The sequence below is a fragment of the Saccoglossus kowalevskii genome, chromosome 13 (genome assembly GCF_978046115.1).
Source record: "Saccoglossus kowalevskii chromosome 13, keSacKowa6.1, whole genome shotgun sequence".
In the NCBI taxonomy this organism is placed as follows: Eukaryota; Metazoa; Hemichordata; class Enteropneusta; family Harrimaniidae; genus Saccoglossus; species Saccoglossus kowalevskii.
The window spans coordinates 11,153,616-11,181,115 of NC_140653.1; positions in this window are offsets into that span (position 1 = coordinate 11,153,616).

Here is a 27,500-nt window from a genome sequence, read left to right on the forward strand (position 1 = left end):
TGTACTTTTGCAAATTGTGGCATATTATAATTTAATTTAGCGACAGAGAAAATATATTATTAATTGTTTGTATTAAAGACATTCTCTAAAACTTTACGAACATGTAAACTCCCAGGAAGCTTATATCTATTTACTCGAGCTTTTATATTACAAAAACACCAAAGAAACTAAATATTTTAACGATCGTAGCCGTTGCAAAGGTGTTCAGTCACACCATAATTTGTTCACCTTACTTTTCGTCATGAAATAGTTATATTCGTTTAACGAGGAAAAAGCAAAAAAAAAAAACGACATATATTGTTGTCATTAATTGTTAATTCAACAATGTCACACACATTGGATCTGAACATGTTGCTGATTTACGATTGAGTTCGTCAAGAAATTCCTTACATATGAGCTGTGAAAATTATTATAAGATGCATGAAAGACATGTCGTATTAACATATAAATACATTTGAAAACTAAGACATGTGTGTATTTTCTGCACCGTACCTTCGATCTCACATTAAACTCATTTTAGAGAGCAAATGTTGCTTTGGTAAATCAGCTGAATATAGCTTTTAACTTCGTGGTTAAGTAAACATGTATTATATTTGATTGTATTGTTTTAAATCTTTTTTTAGAACCGATATAGCAAAATACAATTGTTGTATTATTGCAAATAGCACGACATGAAATTGCCAAACATATATAGCAACGTAATGAGATTGCAACTAAGACTATTTCTAAAAATAAATTCGCCAAATTATATGTATTGATTTCACTTAAGATTATCTTTGTCGCAAACTGAAATCATGTGTTCATGTTTTCCAAGGACTGTGTATTTATAATTTAATTACCGATTTGGAAGTTTTTTTTCGATGTTTTTTAAAAAAAAAATCATGATGTAGCGTATAGTCGCTCCTTTTTTGATAACACATGCAAAATGTTATAATACGAACATATTTGGATATGTTTCGTCAAAACTGCCTACCACATAATTGCGTGTGTTGATAGTTTTATAATACCAATATTGAAGAACATAATAGTAATTAACAAGTCATTTGGTTTATAAATTATCACCATGCCTACCTACAACACACTGCTGATATCCGTAAAGCATGCAACCTTTACCCAACATAGTATATCAATTACTGATGTGTTCACGCAAGATTAATCTTGCGTTCAATCTAAATTCGACGTATGTGTACATACACCAAATCGTTACTCAAGACTGTTCCTAAACTAGATATTTGTTTGTTTGATAATAACAAAAACATTGATTTACAATATATTGATATATATCATTGATATTTTTCTTTAACATAGACTATCAGTTTTTTTTTTTAAATTATTACGCTGTCAGACATGTTGGAACGTTTTTTTCATAACAACATTTCTCGTAATAAATGTCATTAGTAACTATTCGTAAATCGACACAACCAGAAAACACCCGAAAAATACAATTGTCCAATATTATAAAATACGCTCACACTTATTAAGATTATATTCCAATTGTGTTGCCCATTTTGATGCATATTAAATTGAGTGAATTTTTTCAAACCCCTAACCATCATCAGATTAAGACGTGCTGAATTGATATGCAACAGAAAACATCAATACATGGTTGATATGACGTAGTCCCCCGGATAATACAATCCATTAAAACCTGAGTTGTGTATGACATATGGTGAGTGGTTTGAAAGCAACCACTATAATCAAATGATGATAAAACTGGTGTGTAAAACCTCGCGTTACATGATTGTTTTTAATTCTAAAACTGTATTGTTGGAAGCTGGAGATTTGTTTTATAATAATGACGATAGTTGTGCTAAAATCCGTTAAACTGCAATACATATAAGTACGTGCTATGCACAGGTAATTCTGAATAGCTCGTCGTAAATCGTCAATTTGAGATACTTTTAGCTTAGTTTATATTATATCTTGCAGACAGGGTCAATTAACATCAGCGGTGGCGTCGTCTAACACGTTGAGCAGCTTCAGAGATTTGCCTCAGATTTGATTTCTGTTGTAATTGTACACATTTGAAGTAGGATATATTGCACTAATGAGTAATAAAGTATTTACTAAGAGGGTATATTATATATTTTATGAGTGGGAATATTGTGGAAACATTTCTTGGAATACCAGACCAATCAGATTTTCCAATCATCACATGAAACATATTACAGAATCTATTTTTAGAAAATTCAAACAGGGCGAATTAGAATATATTCCTATGAAATATGCATGTTAACTGTATATCGAACAGCAGTCTAATTGTTATTCGACGCGAAATTTAACCGACTTGCTAATTCGTAGTTAAACCGGTTATTTACGCTGTTGATTCGCCCTTGTTTGATCTCATTAAACATTCATCGGTGAGAACGTACCTAATTGACAGTTGAATTATAACTCTAAATACTCTAAATGGATTTCATTCACAACAAGATAAGATAACGTAATTGTTCACCCATCAATATTATAATATACCTGTGACGTCACATATATATGCCAACGGACAATTATGATTGGTCAGAATGAGTGATGCGCAGAGCATTATAGTACAAACACGTATCAGAAATTAGAAGCACCGAATGAAGATTTTATAATCAAACCCGTCACGGACAACGCGATTTTAGGCGATACTGTAATTGCATAGTTGTGCAGGGGAGGTTCCTAAAGTGTTACTTAACGGATTCAAATCCAATATAATACAGTCAACCTAACAAAATACAAAAAGTATGTATAGTATAATAAGTAGTTTTAAAATATTTCCCCGGAGAGGGATTATATCCGCTAACAGATCCTGCCTCGAGAGTATCTGTTATATATATCCTCATTATAACATGTATTATTATCCATCTGTCATTGTAACACCATAAGTTACAGCGTGCCGTAATTTTGCGGTATTTTACGGGTATTCTCATTCTACCATATTAGGAAATGCGAATTTCAAATATGGAATGATTACGCGCGTAAGCATCCTCTGATAATAAAAACAAACATGGCTGCCACTAGGGTTTGACCGGACTAGAAATTCGCTGATTCTGTTCTAAACTTTTTGGATTTCCGCATTCCCATGGTGTATCCTTGGAAGGAAAAGATGTATAGTAACAAGGTTATTACGAAGATACCTTAAAGTATGCACTCATACAGTACGTCGTCCCATCGACCTCCACTGCGCGTCGGTCGATACTCCCGCTGTACTGTCTTCGTGTATACTTTGTGGTAACCTCATAATATATATCATGTTGCAATGAGTAATTTCCAACTCTTCCAAGTGTTCTTCCACAAGGGGGGGGGGGGCTAAAATTCTCTGGGTAATAAAAATCACCCAATAGTTGTATGTCATGATATATTTGTGATAACTAGCTTTCATTTTCATGTAACCCAATTTCACCTGCCGTCTAGTGGGTATAAACTGTGTAAACTCCTTGGTCAGAAACACACTCCTTAGAACATGGAGCATAGATGGATGAGCCGCATGACGAAATCGGCAACAGTTTTAGTTCATTTCCACAAATTTATAACCCTTTTTTACATCAATGTATCCTTATAAAAACATAATGTAAATCAATGCATGTCTGGTGTCCGATCCTGGTATGTCAGAACTGCTTAATTCTGGTGCATGTTTAAAACTGACATTGGACGTTTGCCGACTTTCTATGAATATGGACATAAAAGGGCAAGGTACGGAATATGTCATTCAGAAAGTGAAGTAAAACGGTAGTATTCACAAGTAGACCTGGTTTGTATTTCACTTCACACATTTATGAATGAAATTGTTCTAGTTAATATACAGAATCAAGAAATGTAAATATGTTTTTTTTAACATAATAATTAAATTGACCATAGATTCTACGTGAATGTTTTAGGATAGACTTCAGCGTTAAGTTAAACTGTTCTATCGTAAAGAATTATGGGTATTTGTCGGGGCAAAATCACATGAGCATTAGCAAAAATGTTTGAATTGCTCCCAAATTATCGTAATTCTTTACAATAGAACAGTTGGTTGAATGCGACACTATCCTATACAATTTGCAAAAAAGCTGTGAAAGATATGATTTGATTCTTTTAAAGATATTAGGGCATTCACATGAGAATCTCGGCAATGACCTCCGGAACCTTCGTACTTTCATTCAGTAATGGCATTTAACTCTGATTACATTGCATAAATATTTACATTTGTTTGAAATACATTTAACACAGTCACTTTGACTTTCAACATGAGCTGCACTAATCCACACCCCATCCACTTTGTGTGGACACCATGTAAGCTCGTCATAAGCACATGTAAGTTAAAATATGTCAAATATCACAACCACTACCAGACAAATAGAAATGACAATATACACAAACAATGTCCAAATAATATAAGTCAAAGAAAACAAAACGAATGAATGACAAACATTACAAATATACAAACTAAAACCACACAAAACAATTAACAAACGCAGCTCACTACATAGACATATCAGTAAGAAAAGGGTATATAGACCTCAAAAAACTGATTCAGAAAAACATATATAGATCTGGAGGTTGAAAAACGATAACCACTATCCAATAATACAACAATTATATACAACATTATGAGTCATCTTTAAAAATTATTTCGACCTGTTCATGAAAACTGGTAATCTAATTGCTCCGATACTCTGTGTATATGTACCTAAGGTGGGCCTCACTTCGTTAACTTTATAATGATATCTTTAATTCTCTAATTTTGATGAATATTTTGGTCATTTTTAATAAAAAGCTATATTTTGACTATTGCAAACAACAAGTCCGAGGTATTATAGGTGGACCTCTCTCAGATTAGTTCATTTCGTGATGATATCTTCAATTCTTTAATTTTGATGATTTTTTTTAAAAAGTAATATTTTTGGCTTCTTGTTAAAAACCGCTAGTCTGATTGATTTGGTATAATTATAAATAAAAGTGGGCGTCTCTCGGATTTGTTCATTTTGTTATGATATATTTCAATTAATTGAAATGCAGAGCGGAGCTATCTCAACCGAGAAGCTGCTTGTTTTTTAATTGGGTATTCCGACAACGCTAATACCGCAGAAGTGTACCAGCCAATCAGCGAATCGGTTACGTCATCAATTTCTTTCATTGGTAAGAAAAATAATAGTTAATATCATACTCCGGTTGCACGTTTTGAAGTTAAATTGTACAAAATAATTGGTATAAATCGTGCTGATCTTCAGAATGCGAAACCTCAAACCAACAAATCAGTAAAATTCAGTCCGAAATCACAGAACTGCTTAAAATGATCGAGACAGCCAAATACGATTACGACCGCCAGGCCTGCTTAGACGCAACAATTTGATATTCTACAGCTTACAACTGTGTGCTAATGGGAAACTCGGGACAGGAAACCAATGATATATTATGTGAATTCTGACAAGTTGAACTTAATCTTCATGAATCACGGATTGACTTTGAAAGGGCTCACATTTAACATTGAAAGACAGTTCACGTATTCTATCTGGTAAGAAACTGAAGGGCTGTTGCATTGATGAGGATTCCATGGCTCGTGTTCGTGTTAATAAGTTGCAGTCCAAATTCTGACTTCATCTTATTGACCGAGACTATGTGTACTCAAAATTGCGATATTTCCAGGCTGAATAGCCATTTAATCAGTATTGCAGGAGAAAACGCTGCCAACGTAATCGTATCATACAAACAATGTTATAATGATGTCGTATCAATCCTGGCACAAACATGTGATTATATTATATGGGAAGTTTGTAATATTCCAACTACTATTTGTATTTGTATTTATAATTTCAACATTATGATCATGACAGATGAACTTGTCATTATTATGAATGAGCACATCATTTGTAAATTCTTTTTTCTGTGACGTGTTCAATACCATGACTGCAAACAACCTTATAAGAGGATTTACTGTCCATTTTGAAATTCTTGTTAATTAGTTGCATGTCATTATTATCAACAATGTAAAGCCTGACATTGGATTTTTAGAGGCGTGGAATTCAGGCACGTGGGACATGTCATCAAAAGATCTAGATAAACACATCTTTCTATGTTGACAGATATTAAGCTCACATTCATAGCCATGGAGGCGCAGACCGTAAACACCGTAGTCGTGTTTTAGATTATGGTGTTTGTCAAAAGCGTAGACATAATGACTACTGAATGGCCAATTTTATCACAAAACAGATTCATACAACTATCACGGGGGTAAATCTCTCCTCTCGGGGTCTCCACACGTGTCAGGGGGGAAACTCGTCTCGTCTCTCTATCTCGTCCCCTTGAGGTACGGGATCGGGAAAGTCACTTATACTTTACAGTCAAATAAGACACACACAACAAAATACGTTTCAGCTCTCGTCTTAGTCGGTCAATCGAGCACTCTATCAGACACAGCGCCCTGGGGAAAAAATCCCCAAGACTCTCGCAAGGCTGAACCAAGACTCGCCCAAGACTGGACTGCCTGAAGGCTCGCCCCTGGACTCTCTCGGACTCCGTCTGTCGTGGAGTATTCGCCAAGACCAACTCAAACTCTCTTTATTCATTTTCAAAACTCTGACCAATTACAATGCAGTAAAAAGACTCTAGGGCGTAACCTTCAATCATAAAGCCAATCACACTAAGTACTGAATACGTCATATCTTTTGATTAATCGTTCACTACATTAATAACTACGGATGTCAGAATAGCGACGGTATCTTGTAATTAGTTCCAAACCACTGAGCCAAGTTCCGTCCAAAACTTCAAATAGGCCTACACGATGACAAACATAACACAGCAATTCAGCTAATAATCAGTTAATTAAGTCGGTCAACAGATACGCGAAAACAAATTCATGACACAACCATCGAAAATGAAAGTGTACGTAAACAATGGCGCCTTCAGTACGGGAATTGTTATTAGTTAGGGCATGGACGTACATTTTATCACGTCCAAATGGTCAGTAGTGATTAAATGGGGCAACTTGCCTCATAAATGATATGTTTTTCGTTCAGTTTGTGTCTAAAAATCGAGATTATCTATAATTACAATCTTTAATAAAGAGCTGAATTCTGTATATTAGTATTATTGCAAGGAATAAAACTGGCATCATTTCTTAAAGCGGGGGAGTTGTCATCTGCGAATGCGTCAGATGGCTATAGCGTGTCATTGTTGACAAACAAGCGTCTACCCATTAGCCTTTGCGTTTTTAGCGTGTGTTGTTATCGTCGCTTGGGACTCAATTCCCGCGCGTGCGCAGGTGACGACCCCCCCGCTTTAACCCTTTCCCCATTAATTTAATAACACACTACAAGAACTTGGCTCAAAAAATCGAATATAATGTTCAGAACTCGCCCGTCTTTTTTTATTCAGTTGTTACCTTTACATTATTCTATTGACCTTTAACCCATCTCCGGAGATCAGCGCCAGTCAGAGTAGTGTGCCACTCTGCTCTAGTTTAAGTGACGCGACTGGCGTCATAAATGGTGTATCCTCAATTGACTCGTGTCGTGTCGTAATCAATAGGTTCGCTGGTCGCTAAAATGAAGTATGAAATATAATTTCTGAGAATCCATGTATTTCTGGAATTGCTGTTTCCATGACAACGAGCCCCACGTCTCTTGCAAAATATAATCCTTATAAAAAAATACTGAGAATAAATGAAAAATATCAAGTTATAATATTCCCAGAATTAGTGTTTCTATGACAACTTACACGGAAGTACCACATCTCTCTCAATGGGTTAATCATTGCAATAATGACTGAAAATTTCATAATTTTTTTAGTTATAAATTAAAAATAATTTTTGAAATTATTTTTTTCTATGGTAACCATATATGTATCTCTACTAAAATTTCAAGGAAACGTTCCCGAGTTATAACTGAAAGATCCATTCGTGTTCATGGTAATCGCACCTAAATCTATATTAAAATGTATTGGGCTCGCCTTTTTATAAAGAGAACCCTCTTCTAAACTCCTACAAATTTCATCGAAATTAACCTGTAGCATTTTGAGTTATAAATGATGACCGAACTGTACATAAATGTGATGGATTCGCCCTTGTGTCGAGAACAACATTATTTTTTTTCTGCACAACCAAGCAACGCCACGGAAAACATAATCACTTTGGCAGAGGTAATAACACTTTTATAGATATATTTTGTAGCATTGTTAAATAATCTGTAAATATTTAATTGTATAGATTGTATCAAAATGAATTTGATATATATTAAATCATGAATTCCACGTGGGCTTACTCTGCTTTGCACCATGCTGTGAATGACATTCATTGGTGTCGCACATAATTAAACAAAGCCAATCAAAATAACTCTCGCAGAATTGTGTTACCAATCCAGTCTATCGCCCGCATAAGACATAAGTACAATTTAATTACTATTTGTCTATACCAGTAAGTGTTTCCCATGCAATATTACTTTTTACTTGACATTCTTAACACTTGGAATTAACATTCCAATGTATTGCGCATACCTAATAATTCACACTTTCTGACACGCCAAGCTTGGTCACTGACCCGGTCATTTTATTACTGAGCTAGGGAGTAGAATTGAAAGTCATGTATGCTGTGATTGATTGTTATTTTCTCTATTATAGTTTTATGAGATTTCACATTTTCATACTTGTGCTTTACTTGCAAATTACTTGAATGATAACTATTTTTTTTTTTCTATTGCATTATTTCTCGGGATAGTGTCAACTATATACTGTGTATAAAAAAACTTTGCCAAATTTTTGATAAATCGTTATGCTCTTGATAAATACATTGGGTAACGACCACATTCCTCGAGAACAATGACGTATTCGAAATTGATCAAATACATTCTACAAGCTAACAGTTCAATGCGCTCTAAATACACTAATGGTTGTTAGTACGAAACTCAGAACCACACATTAAAATAGGCAGGAACATTGCATCAACAAGTTTGAAACAAGCCCCGATGGAGAGATTTTTGTGAAAATGCTTTTCCTGGCTTGGGGGATATGTTTTAGTAACAGGGAACCACTTTAGATGACAGGAGAATACGACACTCAATCATTTATAGTATCACCCGAATGTATGACCATTTTCCCTTATTTGAAATCTGTCTAACAATAATTGTTTTTTTATCTATATCAACAGACAAGTACCTATCATTGCAATAATCTCCCAGATCATTGTATGCAGTCCTGTAATACTATTAGAAAATAAAACAACATCATCTGCAAAAAGTAAACTTAAATCAATTAAAGTTAAATGCCTCTTTGCCTTGATTTGCTTATCTCATACACCTTTGACGTACATATACACTAAAGTCAAACGTTTTTGTGTTGCCTGAACACGTTTTCATGCAGGGTTTGACGTCTTTATAGACACTGTTTAAAATAAGGAACACTTTCTCATTTACTCCCCCATTTTAAAGAATATATTTAAGACGCTCAGCCGTATCGAAGGCTTTTGAAAAAAGTAGCAATCATGCAGTAGAATTTACCCTTCCACATAATGAGTTATTTTTTGAATGAAGAATGTCAAGTAAAAAAGTCAACAGTAGAGTAGCCCTTCCTAAATGCCGCCTAAATATACTCCATTACTTCAGACCAGTAGACAAGACAGTTGGTTATAAATAGACGTGAATAACTTGTTGAAAACACTTTGAAGAGATATGCCCCTATATATAAGAGTAATAATGAACTGGACGAATTTTCTGGAATTGTTTTCATCTGGAATTACCAGGTTCTAATTTACGAACGCTTTTTCTCAATATGAAAAATTTATTTGAATTTAATTTAAGCGTTAAACAAGTTCTTATCGGTGGTCTGTATGCCCGATAATACGAAATTGCTTTAAAAGTATATCATATTTCAGTTGTATATATTAATTAACAAACGGCGAAGTTTGTATGTATGTTCTAGGCAAGCGTCCATTGAGTGTTACATGTTACCCTCTTCGTGACTTATGTTCTCTACCAATTTCACACAGTTTTCAATAGGATAACTAACATCTTATGTTAATAATAACTATAATGTCTTGAGGACCACCTGCATTTACACCGTAAATGGTATGAGGTGTTCGTAATGAATTCTATAACATAGCGGAACTATAACCACCTTGCCCTTTAGAAACAAATGTAATCACTATACCTTTTGTTATATGTGATGAGCATTGTGGGTTATGACATGCAAGATGACTCGTGCTTCTAATAATCATGCAGTTGTTTGAAGCATACAGTTTAAAATAGATGCTAGCTGAAGAAGGTGTTGAAGGCCGGAGGGGGGGGTGTTCCTAAAATTCAACATAACCAAAGGGGGGTGTATCATTTATAGGGTTGTAATGTTCATGGCTTATACTGTTGAATTTGACCTTATGAGATTCTGGCCTGGTTTGGAAGGTGGAAGTCAATGGGAAGTAGAGGTAGTTGGGATTGGTAGGGGTAGATGTATTTAAATGTAGGGTATTCCAAGATACTTTTGTTCTTTCTCATCTGCTGAAACTAGATGGTTACATTTAATACAAATCAAATTCTGGGACTATAGTGTACTTAAGTAGCACAAATCAACTTTTTGTACTGAGTAACAAATTGACTAATTATCTTGAGTAACAGTCTTACTGTAGTAACAAATTAAATGAGTAACGAATCAACATCTTGTTACACAGTACCCAGTCAAAATACCTGTAATAATAAAATAACAAAACAAAACACAAAGTCCAGCTTGAGCAGACGAAAAGAAATACATTGCAGCCACTTGAGAGCATGGCCTACCAATGTCCATACACATGTATGTCACCACATCTGGGTCAGCATTATTTCAAGTGCTATTATAAAGTGTATTCACTTTTTCTATAGCCAAGGGTACTATTCATTTACTTTTCAGACCCATTTCCAAGTACATGCCCAAGTACATACTCTCACAGACTGTACAGATATTATGTTGTGACAGATGGTCAGAGCTGCACTCCATTACAAATTATTATTATTTAGGTCAACCAATTATGCTAATTTATATTCACATTTACAGGTTATTTGTGGCCAACATAAAAATCCCATAGGATAATGTAAAATAAAATAAAAAAATGTAATGTCTCCACAGCCAAGAGAGCTGTAATGATTTAAACAAAATCTATCTTTCTAATGAGTATATAAATGCCCCCGGCCCCATTTAACCAACTTTATATTTCCCATCACATGCCTAGTCATTTAAGCACTGCTTTGAACATCGCCCTGCAGTCATATTAAACATTTGTTTTAAGAAACAGCAGAATTGAATACAAGCAGAAAAAAGAAAATAGAAAAACATTTCTCACTATTCTGAAACTTTACTAGGAACAGAGGAGTTTTATAGATGTTTCACTCAGACCCAATTTATATTAAATCTAGGAAAATTGCAGAGTAGAGAGTTAATGGAGAGAGTTGAAGAGCTACCAGCTTGTTCCTATGTTAAAGTAATGTAAAAATGTACACGTTAGGCTACATTTAGGCATTTCCACAGATGTCTCCAAATATTTAGAACCTGGACACAGAAACTTTGAACTTGGCCAAACACTTTTTTAACAATCTACATACATGTAGTTCAAAATATTCAAATATTCTCCCAGGTTTGCAAGAAAAAATGAAGCACAGTCCTGGCCTTGAACCCAGGTCTGCTGGATCCCTTGTATAACCAATGCAGAATTTAAGCTACCTTTTTTTATCAATATCTCAACAAATATTTGAGCTAGAAACAAAACTTTGAACTTAGTTAAGTATTTATATTAAATCAGAATAAATAAAAAACAAACAATTGAATAACAAGGTTTGCAAGCTGCCATGCACTACTTTGAATGGAGAGCCCTGATTTAAATTTCTTAAAAAAAGCAGAAAAAGGCCAAAAAAAAAAAAAAAAATAGAAAGAATCAGTTGCTTGAACAAAAGGATTAAATACAAGCAGTTAAATAACAGAAACAAAGAGGGAAAAAATGAAGCCGGGTCCTGGGCTTGAACCCAGGTCTGTCAGTTGAAGTTGACCCCATGTCAAACCAATGTCGATTTTAAGCAAATTTTTTTTACCAATATCTGAACAAATGTATGAGCTAGACACACAAACTTTGAACTTGGCCAAGCATTTATATTAAATCAGAATATAGTAAAATGAAAACAGTTGAATAAATATTTTTTGACTTATTGCACTAACAAGCAAGCGTTAACATAACCGACTACAGACGCCGCGGACAAAAACTTCTCCCTCCTATACCTCACCCTTTTCATTTCTGATTTAGGCAACGTAAAAATGATCAGGCACTAAAGGACTCGAAACATTATGCCCTTGACTAGTAAAAACGTACAACGTACTTCCTGTACAACTCGTTACAACGTTCGCAGAATCTATCCAAACTTTTAGACAGTCATAACAAGAAGTGTACACAGAAGGGAAGAATTATTAAGAAGGATTATATGCTTGGTGATTTATTTTTAATGATGCACAACTTCATCTTTTCTTCTATGTTCGTTCCAGTGTTCGTTTCAAATGACGACGTGCACATATCAATCTATATGTTGATTTTAGCATTCTGATTGGTTGCAACAACCCAGCCAGAGGTGTTCACGTGAGTACACGGTTTATCGCCCATGTGGATACGACAGAACATTGAAATTATCGTATATTTACAAATAGATTCCTACTTCTTATTTTCATTTTTAAAAGATGTAGTTCTGAACATATCATGTTATTATCTCTAGCTTCAAAACAGATTGATGTAAGTCTTTTCGCTGCGTATAATTCGTTTCATAGCTTGTATGTGGGTAAAATGACGCAAGATCAACGCCCAATCCAAATAGAAAATTAAAATGTCACGTATAACACAGGAAAACTAGCACACTGCATATCATGTTATTATACATCTAGCATATATTCTGCATAATAGCGCCACCGCGCGGTAAGTAAAATGATTGATGCCAGCGTCTTGAAAATGATCGAGTAATACCAATCACATTAAATCATCAGCTATAACGTTATCGTATATATTGTTGATAGAGCGTCAGCGGATATTTTTGAGAGGGTGCCTCACGAACACCTATTTCAAAACTAACTCATTTGATACAAATCGAGGAAGCGTCGCTTTATATGATGGCACTGTTTGTAATGAGGCGACCAAATAATTTAATTCTAATATATCAAGCACACATATAGCCTCGTTCGAGTCGCCATATTATGTGAAGTATATGTACATTAAAATGTAAATAAATATAAATAAGTAAATAAAACATCGGAATTCAAAGTGTATACACCAGCCCATCATATCGTAGCCCCACTTTGTTGTATTGTTTGTATAACCATCTTATTCACGTATTCCTCTGTGAAAATTTGGATATAAAAATATTAGAATCGGAGGTTGAATTATTTACAAATTTAATCATGTGTTGCCAAAATTCGCTGTCATTCATGGGTTGGTCAAGTATTTGCATGAATCATTATGTCCCTTGCCGTGTTAGTAAAGCATTGATACACTTGCACATTTTTCTATATTATGCATACATCCATTTTGATCTACATGCACAGTATTACTTCATGGCTATGGACAATGCCTCTCTCCAGCAAGTCGCACTCTCTCGCGACATAGCACGTGGGTGACGTAAAAAATGGCGAAATGAGTGAAAGCACTGTCATTCAAATCAACAACTTAAAATGTTGGTTGTGTAGTCATTCGTCATTTAGCATACAGTAAAAATTTAAGAAACTGTATTATGACGAACGACTACAGGTCTCAACGATTTCGAAGATATGGACGGACTCATACCTGTACGTCACAGAACTGTTTGTCGTCAGAGGGCGCAATTTATTTAGAGGGTTTATGGAACTATTCGTTAGATCTTGTGTTATTTTCATCATTGAATGGCATTTCGTGTCTCGTTCATAATAAAAAAAAAACGCTCCGGAGTTAGTATGTGAAAGAAAATTCTATGTGAAATAACAGACAAAAGACAACAGCCAATTATTAGCATTGCTATATATGTACAGACAGGTCGGTTACACACTTTTATTTTCATTTTTGTATTCCGTATCTCGACATATTGTTTTAAGATCTCTCGTTACAAAAAAAGTTAAAGAACATTCATAAGGGTGTCAAACCTATTCATAGCTTGCAGGCAGTTAGAATGACACAATATCAATGCCTGATCTAAATCGGAAAGTAGAAATAACAAACAAAAAAAACATCAAAGTAACAGAATATCATATTATTACGTCTAGCATATTTGCTGCATAATAGCGCCACCACGCGGTAAGCTAAATACTTGATGTCGGCGTCTTGAAAATGGTTGAGGGGGACCTATCACATTAAATCAAATCAACGATAACTTCATTCATGCTATCCCTAGCATATTCTTGATAGAGCGTTAGTGGGCATTTATGTGGATATATAACATATAGGATATATATGTAATAGTATCCATGTCGTGTAGTGCTGCTGTAGTCATATTGTTTATTTATCCATTCAACATATTAAAGCAGAGGAGTCGTCAACTGCGCACGCGCGGGAATTGGGTTCCAAGCGGCGGCGACGACAACAACACACGCTAAAACGCAAAGGCTCATGGGTAGACGCTTGTATGTAAACAATGACACGCTATGGCCACCTGACGCATGAGTAGGTGACGACTCAGCCGCTTTAAATAAATAAAAAAAGGAAGGAAAAGAAAATTTCTCTATATTTAGACATGTGCGTCAATTTGTTGATCAAGTATTTAGAAATGTCTGTACTCATTTTGTGGTTTACAGATTTTTGTGATGTTATCCGTCAATTCTCTTCAGTCTTTGACAAACAGTCTCTCCCCTTATCGACCCACTTAATAACAATTTTAATTTTTAGTCAGATGTAGTTCTAGAATTCGGACACATGAAATGCCATAATTACCTCTGCCGTAGGTGTTTACTAAATGTAAGTATACTTTCACATATATCAGTGTACATGTACGATTCCCATTCATATCGCACCCGGCGTCTCGTCTCGTTATATTACCAAAATGTAAAACCAATCTGAGGATGATAGCCTTTTATTGAATAACATATCTATAATTTTAATGGTACAAGTTTGTTATAGATTGAGTATCACTATAGCAACGTCGATTAATCCTGCCTTTCGAAAAATCAACGTGTATGTACCCATTGTGTTACCAACAATGATATCAAATATCACGTGACTGATATGGCGACGCAAAACGCCGTGCCCAGACAACGACGCCCGATAAAATTACTGTAAAATTTAGTTTATGTCCATGTGTATTAAAGCCTCCGATGTGGGGTTTATAATTATAATTGCCCAATCAACCCATGTAGACTCTCGTTGAGAGCGGGAAAAGTGACGAGACTTACTTGGTAGGCAAAAAAAAAACAAAAACAAAAAACAAGTCTCGTGGTTATTCCCCTATCAGCGAGATTTCGGTGGCCATTAATTAAATATTGCGTTACGCTATTAGCTTTTTAAGGTAAAATTTTGTTTCATTTGAACATAGGTGGCGCTAAGTTGGTCTAGTTTTCGATTCATGAGGACAGTGTTATAGATTCAAATTCAGTCGCGAGACCGATCTATTATGTCTGGCTGAAGTTTTTGTGCTGCTGTGAAAAATTAATAGTGGATTTAAGTTGAAAAATAATCCAGTAATAATTTATTTTATTTTTCCAGTATGAATAAAATGACCACTTCAGACAAAACGAATCAGACATTCGGAGTCTCGCTAAAATGACATTGGTAATAATAATAATAATAATAATAATATCGATGTAGATAGATTACAGATTTGTTAGATGTGCCAATAATCAATTCAATTGATAGCACTTATTATTTTGTAAAGAATACATTTCGTTTGGACAGTACGAATTTCAATATGGACACATTTCATTATACTTGCGGGTTGAATAAAAAGGAAACTCACCATTACAATATATCATAACACCAATACAATAATGTTGAAATCATAATCTAGAGTCTTTTGTGATTCGCAATCAAAATGGTAATATTTTATCGGAAAGCTAACTTCCTGCATGTCACGCAGTCATATCCCTGCATTGCCAATTAATATTAGAACGTTGATATTCTCACGCAATCCCATTTCCCCAATCATTGTGCCTTTTAATCTGACGATCGTGTGATTCATAGCAGAGGATTCGTCTGTTAGTAGATATTTATTATTCTTAATCTTCACATCCTAGCATCACAAAGCATCGAATTAATCATGTTCCTGGAGCAATCGTAGTGTACGCGAAGCCACACAATATTTTGGAAGCTTCGGGAATCTCTTCTTAATGAGCATATTGATTTATCTACGTCCACCAAATAACAATGGAAGGCTGTATTTAGTCGTATAACATCTTTGCATTTCCCAATGATTTTAAATATTTACAAAAATGTACTGAATTATATTAATACTAACGACGATTGTCTCATTCATAAGAATTTAATATTTCCATAATTATTATCGTAACTGTGCTTGTGTTTTAATGTAAATGGTGTCTGTTACAGCGCTTTTAAATCAAATCAAAATATTCCAAATGAGTCGAAACATTTACAAGACATAATTCAATACGTTGAAAAAAACAGTCAACAAACAAGCTTCTCTCTGATTGGCTGACTGTTGGGTGTTGGGTGTTAGGATTGGGTAGCTCAATTAAGTAGTTGGTGAATTACAACTTGAATCCAGTATGGTGACCCGTTATCTAATTTGACAACTCACCTGCGTGAGATACTCAGACGCCATGGAAACAAACGGTACCCCCACTGTGTATTAAATTGTGTTTTTCTCACTTAGGGATTGGCCATGGAATGTCAAGATTGGATGTTCTCATTTCCTCAACGTCAATTATTACCGGACTACCTTAACTGTCTGAATTTCCGCCAGTTCCGTGGATACGATGTATATTTATGATCGAAATAAACACAGCAATACAGTTTGTTAATACTTTTCGCAAGTAACCGGAGTAGATAAGCGATTCACAGAAGCGCTGAGATTATAAAAGTCGAATTCAGTTTGGCTCGCATGAATTAGATCTGTCTCAAATGTTTCCAAAATAAAACATTTATCAGACGTTTATTAATTGAAAATAAATTCCATGTGTAGTTTATTGTAAGCGAGAAGGAAAAAAAAGAGTTATCTGGACGGTTTAATCAGATAAAAAACACGTTTTTACACACGTCGTTATTTATGTAAAAGCGACCAGAATATCTTTGCTACGTTTTAAATTCTTCCATCGAAACTTATTAGAAAGTAAATATCGTGTTTGAGAACGGCGATATCACTTATTGACATATTAATTAATAATATTGAGCTATACCAACGGCACTACTTTTTGCATATCAATACTCTCAGGTTAGCGGGTGACGTTTAATACCATAACAAAAATATATATTCCGATGCATGAAATAATGTAGTGCCAGAAACCTCACAATGCAACAGAAATCCTAATATGTGTTTGGTTTTACAACTACCTGCAGTTGACATGCAAACGAACGAGTATCGTCGAAATTTGAATTACTGGTAGAAAAATACGACTGCTATGTCCCATTGTAATATTAAAAACTGCTTTTTCTTGTCATTATCTAAATCCCGAAGGTTTATTTGAATATAAAATAAACGATCCGAATTGATTGCACCCCCCCCCTCCCATTTGCAACTAGCTGTCTGGGTGCAGTAGGACGCTAACTATCTAGGCAGAGTAATAATTATGCTAATATGAAAGACAGAAATGTGAGAGAAGCTCGCCAGGAATCACTTGTACTTTCGAGGAATAAAACATGTGGGTGTCTTCTGGAGTGTGGAAACTGTACTATTATAATATTGTCACAACAGTGATTGGTACTAAATAGGTATATGTGGTAAATGTGAAACTTTATTCTGAAGACATCGGATACATACTTTGGAAATCGACTGATTCACTTCAGGCGTCGGTCAAAGGCCACACTCAGAGAGCATGACTAAGTCATACATATAGCGCGTACTCGCGTATATCGTACGTGGTATATTATAGTTACTTTATATGAATAGTCACGTTACTGTACCGTACACACTGCATACTGAGTATGTTACAACGATATATTGATCGTCTCTGCTGTGTCTTGATATAATATTAAAGCAGTCATTAGTCACAGTCGGCAACGCGCCACAATCAACACACATATTGCATACCACAATCATCACGAAGCACGCCATGGCCACAGTCATCACGCAGCACGCCAAAATCATCACGTAGCGCCAAAATCATCACACAGCGCGCCAAAATCATCACACAGCGCGCCATAATTACACGCAGCGCGCCAAAATCATTGCGCAGCGCGCCAAAATCATCGCGCAGCACGGCAAAACCATAACGCAGCACGCCAAAAACACCACGCTGTGCGTAAAAATCATCACGCAGATCGCCAAAATCATATCACAGCGCGCCAAAATTATATCACAGCGCATTCGAAGTTCACTGTTTTTTTACATGCGTGTTGTACACAGAGTTGGACGAATGTAACTCTAAGAAGAATATCGCCCTACTCCGTAAAATCAGCAGGAGAAGGTGTCAATATATTAGATTTTGTAAATATATATAGTGCCTGGATGCACATGTATTATTTAGTCATCGTATAAATAAAGTCATATAATATTGTTCCTCTCAAGATACATTAAACAGGCTACCAACATTTCCAAATATCGTGTATAATAGCCACTTGCTTGGAGTCTCATCAGAATTGAGGTCACATAGAATGCATATAGTGGATGTTGATTACACTCTATAATCACTGTATGGCCATAATTGCATAATAACAGTTCATAGTTGGGGGGGGTAATATAAACACTCGCATTCATATAATATAAATATAAAATTAACACAGTTCTGATAACTAAAAAAATATTTATATTTCATCAAATATAATGTATTTTTGTAACATAAATACTATATATCCACAAAACAAATAGTAAAGCATATTACTGATCCTCAAATTGTTTTCAATAGTGCACACAGTTCTCACGATGTAGTGAAAAAACAATCATGAAAAATAAATTGCAGCAAAATACATCATATAATATCTGTAGATCGATCTAGTTTCTTGTGTGTGTGTGTGTGTGTGGAGGAGGGGGTGCTTGTGGGTGTATGTGTGATCTTGTTTGAGTAAATCGCTGAACAGAATCTTTCCAAACTTTTATGCTGTGCTATTCTCTGCTTTATTTTCAACCATTTTTGCACAAATCGGAAACTGTGTACTGTGAGTGAGGGTGAATGTGCTAATTATTAAGCTAGTTATATTTTACAACAACAATTTCGGAACAACAATTCGACCATGTCACATCGCCATCTCATTAACCCGGAGTAATAACTGCTTGTGTATGTCATATCATATCACAACAGTAAATTCAAAACAATATTTTGTATTTGTACCATAAAATATTAAACAAAACATGTATCTTATCCAACAAAACCATGAACTTGTCAGTAATTACTGGTAGGAACTATACCAAAAACAAGTGACATCAATGACTACTACTGACGACGTGAGAACAAAATCATGGGCATGTGGTAATATTTAAATTCAGCTTCCATAATGCATCACAGCCCTTGTTCGATCTCATCAACCATAACCAGTAAACTGACGAAAGAAGTCACCGAAAACAATGTGGGACATGATTAAAGAAAAATCTACTCTGATTAAATCACAGACCATTAATGGTCTGTGCACTAATGAAATCCTAGAATTCACGATGGCGATGAAACGAAATACGACCATGTTGTCATCTGCATTTGAGTTTGCCATGTTTTCAACATCAAGTGAATCGCGTGCAACCTGAAAGCTTGATGATGTTTCATCTCTATGGCAACCATTTGGTCAATAAAGAAATGCGGCGATTTTATTAGATATAATCAACTTCAATATCAATCTCACAAGTTTCAGAGTGTATATCATCTTTATGTGACTTAAATTTAGTCAGAACAATTTATTTGTATTTTATTGTTGTGACACTTCGTAACCGCCTTTGATTTCTTACATCCGAGCTTCTTTCTGAAAGTCGACTCTACCCGACAGCCTACGCATTATGCTATGAAGAATACGAACACAGGGGACGGTTTGATATAACCCGCCTGGAAGATCATTTTTTTCTCTATTCCTTGGGGAAGGGAACGCTTGGTAAATAATAGAAATACGTACATACCACAGACCGTTAATCCCACGCTGCGACTACTAATTTAAAATGTTCTTTCCCTTGGAATCTAACACCTACGTATACAAACACAGCTGGATCCTAAAATGTTATGCAGACAGGTGCATGTACATGTGTATGGTAACAAATAATATAGTACCCATGGCTGTAGAATTACCACAGGTACACACCTGCTCGAACAAATCTTAGCAGCGAAATATAAATAAATAGCGACCTTTATCAAGAACGATTATGTTTCGAAATACGTTGGTGTTTTTTTCGTATATGTGAATAATGAAATCGCTCAACTTAAATGCGCGTATCTCAGTCATTCAGACGTGTAATAACAAACATATGTACATTGTTTTCTGGGTTGTAGTCAAAGTACTGAAGTGAAATTTGGCTTCAAAATAAAGCACAAAACACCTCTGTGAAGAATGTCATGCAGAGTTTTTTTAACAGAGAGCAGCGACAAACTTAAGATGTAGACTAAGTTTAACCTTTTTATTTGTCTAGTAAAATTTGGCTTCAAAATAAATTCATTGCGTATAGTAGATCTGAATTATAGTAAGCGCTAAAAAAAGTGTTCTAATGTTCTTACTTAAAACCTGCGATAGATCTGCAAAATGTCTCAATACAAATAAACAAAAACGTATTTTTGTTAGAGTTTGAGAAGTGGTAAGTGTTTTTTCTTGTATAATTTTCTAGTAATATATATATTGCAGCGGTAACAAATAATACGGAAGACCTCTATAGTGCATGCAGTTGAAAAAAAGTACTGACATTCTTTATACAATATTGCCATGAATATCGGTGCAATTTGAGTATTATTTTACATATCATATAGTGTATAATTTAACTATGCAATATGCAACAAAATACACAGATTATGTTTACTTAATGTATAGATAATAGTATTTTACATGTCTCAAAGATTGAAAAATACTATCTCTTGAAACACAAGACAAATCTCGCTACAAACTGTGTGATGTTATCATCATCATCGCGTAGCTTAAATAATCAGAATGTACGTTAAACAAAATTCAACGGAGCTTTGTCGTGAACAATAATACCTAGATAAAAGTGGTTAGAACTGCGATAAAGGGATCGCCAAGATGATATATCAACGAGCGATAAATGCAAATGAATCATACTCCGATTTGACCGTTGACCACGAGTTTCACATACATTATAATAGCTACCATAGTGCCCTCTGCTCATCATCAAACTCCCATGGGCCTTTATGGCCAGTTGCTTTAGTGATCGTTATTTTCTGTCATCCCTCCAATATCTATTATTTTTGTAATTCATAGTAAGCTCATCTTTTTACTACTTCCAACATGTACCCCCCCCCTTTCCCAATTACTAGTATGGAATGATGTTACAGATCTTGTAATGACCAAAAGTACATAACGCACATTTACCTGCTGAAAACTTGTAAATTATTTGCTACTGATCATGATATGCTCTATAACGTGTTGCAAACGAAGTGTGTGCACTTTCCATCTAAGCTTAAACTGAACATTCTGCCTCCGGTTAGACTGATGGGCCAGAACATAGAATTTGTCTCGCAGATTACGTATCTGGGTCATAGGGTCACGTGCGACTTGAAGGACAATGCAGACATAGAAGAAAATTCTAAGAAAATTCGTTAAGTGCTGCTATGATAAATGTATCTTGTTCAAAACGTATTGTTATGATATTTATTGTTGACAGTTGTAAACGACCCTTAATTCTTTGAAGGTTTCTTATAACAACCTATTCCGTAGACTATTTGACTATCCATATGACCACAGTGCCAGATCCATGTTTGTTGCTAACCGTGTCAAATCATTTTATGAAACTTACAGGAATATTGTATATACATTTAGAGAGCGTGCATGCTCGTCCAACAGCAGTATATTGACTAGTTTATGGAACAGTGACTTGAGATGGAGGTCAGCCTTGTTGCAGCGTTGGAATGAAATGCTGTACTGAGATGCTATGCCAGTGTGCAATTACGTAATAGCAAGCGAACTATCGTTTCCTTTTTATATTTCTTATTCATTCTAGTATTTATTTACTATTATTATTATTATTTTTTGGTGGATATGGACTTATTTGTCTGAAATAAATAGTATATATATATATTAGAGCCAGAATAATTGTGTGAGTAGTTATATTACAGTAGTTTACTTTACTCAAAGTTTGATTCTTTTGGCTTATCGTTTTATATATTCTACACGTCATCTGATGGAGTTATAAAATACATATACGTTACATATCAATACTTGCTCTACATTTATCTTAGATTAAGTATTGTATTGCCTATGCGTGGTTCACTCAGACCCTGGGATTTGGAAGATCAACTTCCAGTTAGTGAAATCATCTCTACCATTTTCATCCGAGACAAAAAAATGGTTTATCCTAGAGACAGCCACATTATGAAATGCAGCGAGTTTAATGTTCGATCTGATTTCATGAACGAATGTTAACTGATCCATATTTGTATTTCAGTACATCGTCTTTTTCAGACATCTGTGAAAACATTGCACTGGATTGATTGATATTGAATGTTACACACGCAATCCCGATAGTGCGTTCGAGTAGCGTCACGTGACCAGACATGTCATCCCAATACACAGCAATGACTGAAGGCATATTAGAGAATTAATTTTCGACTTCAGCGCACTTTACCTGATTTAAAACGAAGCTAAATCCGCAGCCCTAGAGACAACATGGCGATTAAACTGCTATAAATGCATCTATAGGTCTAGAAACTGATCGCTGTGACAACTTGAAATTGGAACAGTTCGACCTTCAATGTAGAAAACATCAGTATAGATGGCATTGCCCAGCTTTTAACTAATGGCATATTACGAGAACCATACTAGCTACGGTTTGTGCCAAATGTCAACAGCAGTTCTACGAACAGAATATTTTTGCTTAGTTAGGGTACGCTCGTTTCGCGTGTCGAGTTGAATGAATAAACACCATCTGACACAGTCGATATCAACCATAATCAACACAGATCATGGAATCAACGTCGAGACCACGTCAATTAGATTGGTATCACTGGGTTTATATACAACTCGTTGCACATATCTATATATATATACCATTCGCTTGATGACATTATTATCAATAAAACAAGTTTTCCAATGATTTTGGGGTTTCAGTAAAGTTGCTGAGTCAATACCCATCAAATACCCATTACTGACGCATGTCAGAACTGGCACATGCTCAATACTTCATCTGGAAAATGGTCGTTCAATGATCAGATTCGTGTTCTAAGACATTCCTTTGAATTTGGTTTCTAAATTAAAATAACCCACACAATTAATTAAAAATTAAAATTACCCACAAAGATACATTTTCTGATTATTATCTTTGTGAAAACAAACTTTCTCAACAATCTTTAATCGGCGCCAATTTCACTCAGAAATGCATTAACAAAACAGAAGAGTATGACAAAACAATTCTGATGAACTCAGTACTCAACTTTAATTAGGTTAAGTGGGTGTATTTGGGTTAGTTTGGATTGCCGGCAGTAGTACATCAAATTTGACTTTTTGGACATGATGAGGTTATAAGGAAACTCTTTCGGGAATAAGTTGTTAATATTTGATACATTAAATGCCGACTTATGACTTGACTTTATAACGCCTCGTACTGTGGTTGGTCAAAAAAATAACACAACCTAAAAGATGCGATGGATTTTAAAATACAATCGTGTCATGTAGTTAGGTTTAGTAACTCGTATCGTTAAAACTAACAATCTATAGTAGTATTAGCAAATAATTATACCAATTCTGCAACGAGCTCTTAACCAAAGTCAACGTGACTAGTCATGTAACAGATATTGTGGCACATATTGCGTGGTATTGTTCATCCATTCTACATATATCGTAGTTTTACATGACTCAGATTTACACGAATCGATCATGACTATTTGAATATGCTTGCTTTGTAGCGTGGATAGTTGTAACCCCCACCGCCAAATATGACGTCATATAAAAGGTTACATATTTATTCAACTCATGTTTTGATTAGAAGACATTCACGTATATGACATTGATTCAAAACTGTCACTACACATATGTATTACACATTTGGGCACACCGACTTTGATGTCTGCTACCTGTAAACAGCGACGGATTAAATATATATTTTTTTCAAATATAGCTGAATTAGTAACAGATTTTTACTGCAATTAAAAATTAATATTCAATTAATCTAATCTCTTCCCCCAGTTTATCCTATATGCTACGCGTGCCACGCACCGCAGGGGTTTGCACTAACTAGTCGGAAGTGCGCTGGAATCGAAGCAATTATTCTGACTGACACAGGGGATGTTGATTCTAAAGAATAATTTTGGTGATGACAAAGATACTCTTTAGAGGCCTGAGTCCGTTCGATATATTGACATTGAAATATATAATATCTATACTATTGGTAACCGCTTTTGTTTCATCTGCAAAATAAAGGAATCCGAACAAAATGCACTGTAGACATCATCCGTGACCTCTTTGTTGTCATTCGCCTTTGAATTGGTGCGTATACAATTATTGATGTGATACGATTATTAATTTATATTATAAATATGGAGACACTTGAAGCCTAAAATGTGCAATTAAAAAAGATGTACGACAGCCGATAAATAAGGCAAAACATAAACAAAAATTACAGCTTGATCACACGCAGATTCGAAGGCATAACAATCTCGATAACAGCCTGGAAAGGGCGCGTCGTGGCACAATCTCAAACGAATTGTTTTCTTGATTGAAGAACAGCAGCGACTCGCACTCAGAGACACGGTTTAAATATTCAAGGCCGATCACATAATATTTCATGAATCGCATTTAACTGAATGATTTAATTTCAAATCATATAATTACAAAAATAACGTCGCGATGTAAGTGAACAAACTAAAGCGAACAATCACAGAATCCGAAGGTTCATATTTTCCCGTGGGTTATTTTTTAAATGTCAATTCAAAAAATGAATGGAATCAGTAAGAATGATAATTCAATGCATACAGTAGAGAATTCGTTACATTGTTACAAAAAGTAATGGACAACTGCTAGTCAGTCTCTAGGATTCTCTTTAAAAAATGTGCCTTTTGTTCGGCAATTGTACCGTTTGATTTTCAACCATGATATATTATTTGTATTTCCCATCTGAGAGTGAGTGGGCGAGTGAACATGGTAAGCATAATTTATGTTGGGGTTTTGTGTAAAGACAAATGGGAGGACTTCTATCACGTACTCGAAAATGTAAATTAAAAATCAGCACAGTACATTTGTTTCGGAATGGTTATCTTACATTTACATTTTGTTGTACTGAGCAGTATAGGAGAAATTCTACCTTCTATCGTTTTTTCTAGGGATATTTTACTTTTTAGAATCGACAACTATATTGATCAAAAATCAGAAAACTGCTATGACATATGGTAGTTTCCTATCATTAATTTTGCATTATGGTTTCATTTTATATGTCACAAAACCCAGATAGAAACTATCGAACTACTTTTTGCAAGATACACAGGTCAAACGTACATGAAAATTGTATTTTAAAGCGAATTACAATTGTTTTGTTATGGTGAAATATACTCATCACATTTCAAAATTTCGTTTCGTTCGACTACAAATAAGTAAAAAATCCTATATATAAGATGGATAATAATGGTTGTCACAAATTATTGAAGAATTCTAAAAAATACAATTTAATGTTCCAAACGGATTCCTGTGGAAATTTTCCCAAAATGTTATTTTTGATTTTTTTGCTTCGTACGATTTGCTCAAATTCGTACTGGGGAAACAAGTTAATGGCATGTGTCCAAATCAATAATTATGAAAGTTATGAAATTTGAAAAAAACAACAAAAACAATTGTGATAAAATGTACATTAACATTCATTATCCATTGTTTAGCGAGCATTTTGTATCTGCATATATTGGAAATAATAAATACTTTCAGAATAACTACTTGATCAATATATCAAGATCAAAGTAATCTATTAAGATATAAATTATCTTTCAATGAAATGATCTCTGAAATGGCTAATCTGAGTAACTTTAAATTTAGAATTGTTAATACTAACGTGTGTCTCAGCAATGGGTCATCGGAATTTGTCCAAATATAGCAGTCGTGTTCTCGAAACAAGTATAAAGTGGTGTACAGTCTAATTGACATAGGTTGAACACTTGTCTAAACAAACTAAATGTCATGCATAATTTGCTAAAATAATAATTCGCGGAGTTAATTATGTATTTATGTATTACCAATATTAAACTTACATAAAAACCACATGATTATGCTAAGATATAGATCGATGTTATTCAAGTTGTGATCTCCATATTTATGATACAAAATTTCAAAAAAATATATGTATATAACGTATCGGTTATGAAGTAAACATGGGCAAAATATACATATACAGTATCGCATCTTTAATCATCTCTAAGTAACTAGAGGGAATCCTTTTTCATAGTTTAAAATCTATTTGACAACGTGAAATCAGTCATCTCATCTTCTAATGAGCCGATTACAAACAGTGTGCCACGGGGCCCCTCTATACTTGTGACAATTCCATCCCTTCATTAAACCTAATACATGCCATGAATCTATAATCCGTTTATCTCCGGGCCGTATGTAGTACACTGAATACCGCACTGAAACTGTGAATTTAAAAATATATATATATATAAGCTGATTTATTGCCCACTCATTACCTCGAAGAATTCTTTCTCAAATATATAAACCAGGCAGAAAAAAACACATATACCATTGATAAGCATTTAAACTGACAGTGTGTACTGTTTAAAGTACAGAGTATAATATGCAATGCATGGACATTATAACACATGAAACAAGGTTGATTTGTCTGTATCACAAAACGTTTCTTCTTAGTTCGTGCTTAATTAGCATTATCACAATAATTTAAATGTTAATTAATGAATTAATAAATATTCGAATATGACACTGTTTACGAGATATTTTTTTGTTTGAGGGATCAATAGATTATCATCCCCTAACGTTTTGATTGGTTAAATAGTGATACTAATTACGTATTGTGATATTTGCATATCCATCTGCTTAGTTTTACTGAAGTTAACATCAGCAAGGCAGTGACTCTCGTAGCATGGCTTATAACTCATTTAATATCTGAAGAAACATGACACTGAGTATCACATGATATTGCATAAGGAATGTTAAATGTCAGAATGTTACAAAATATCGGAGATTCAATTTACAAGGGAGAATTTGTAAAATATTCCCCCATCATTGACGCTGGCGCATGTTACAATATCCCCCCTCTTCAACACAAAATTATAAAATATACAGATTTCTTCAATAATAAATTTGTTAATTGCTTTATCATACCTTCTTCTACTAGTAACCACGTCTTACGATG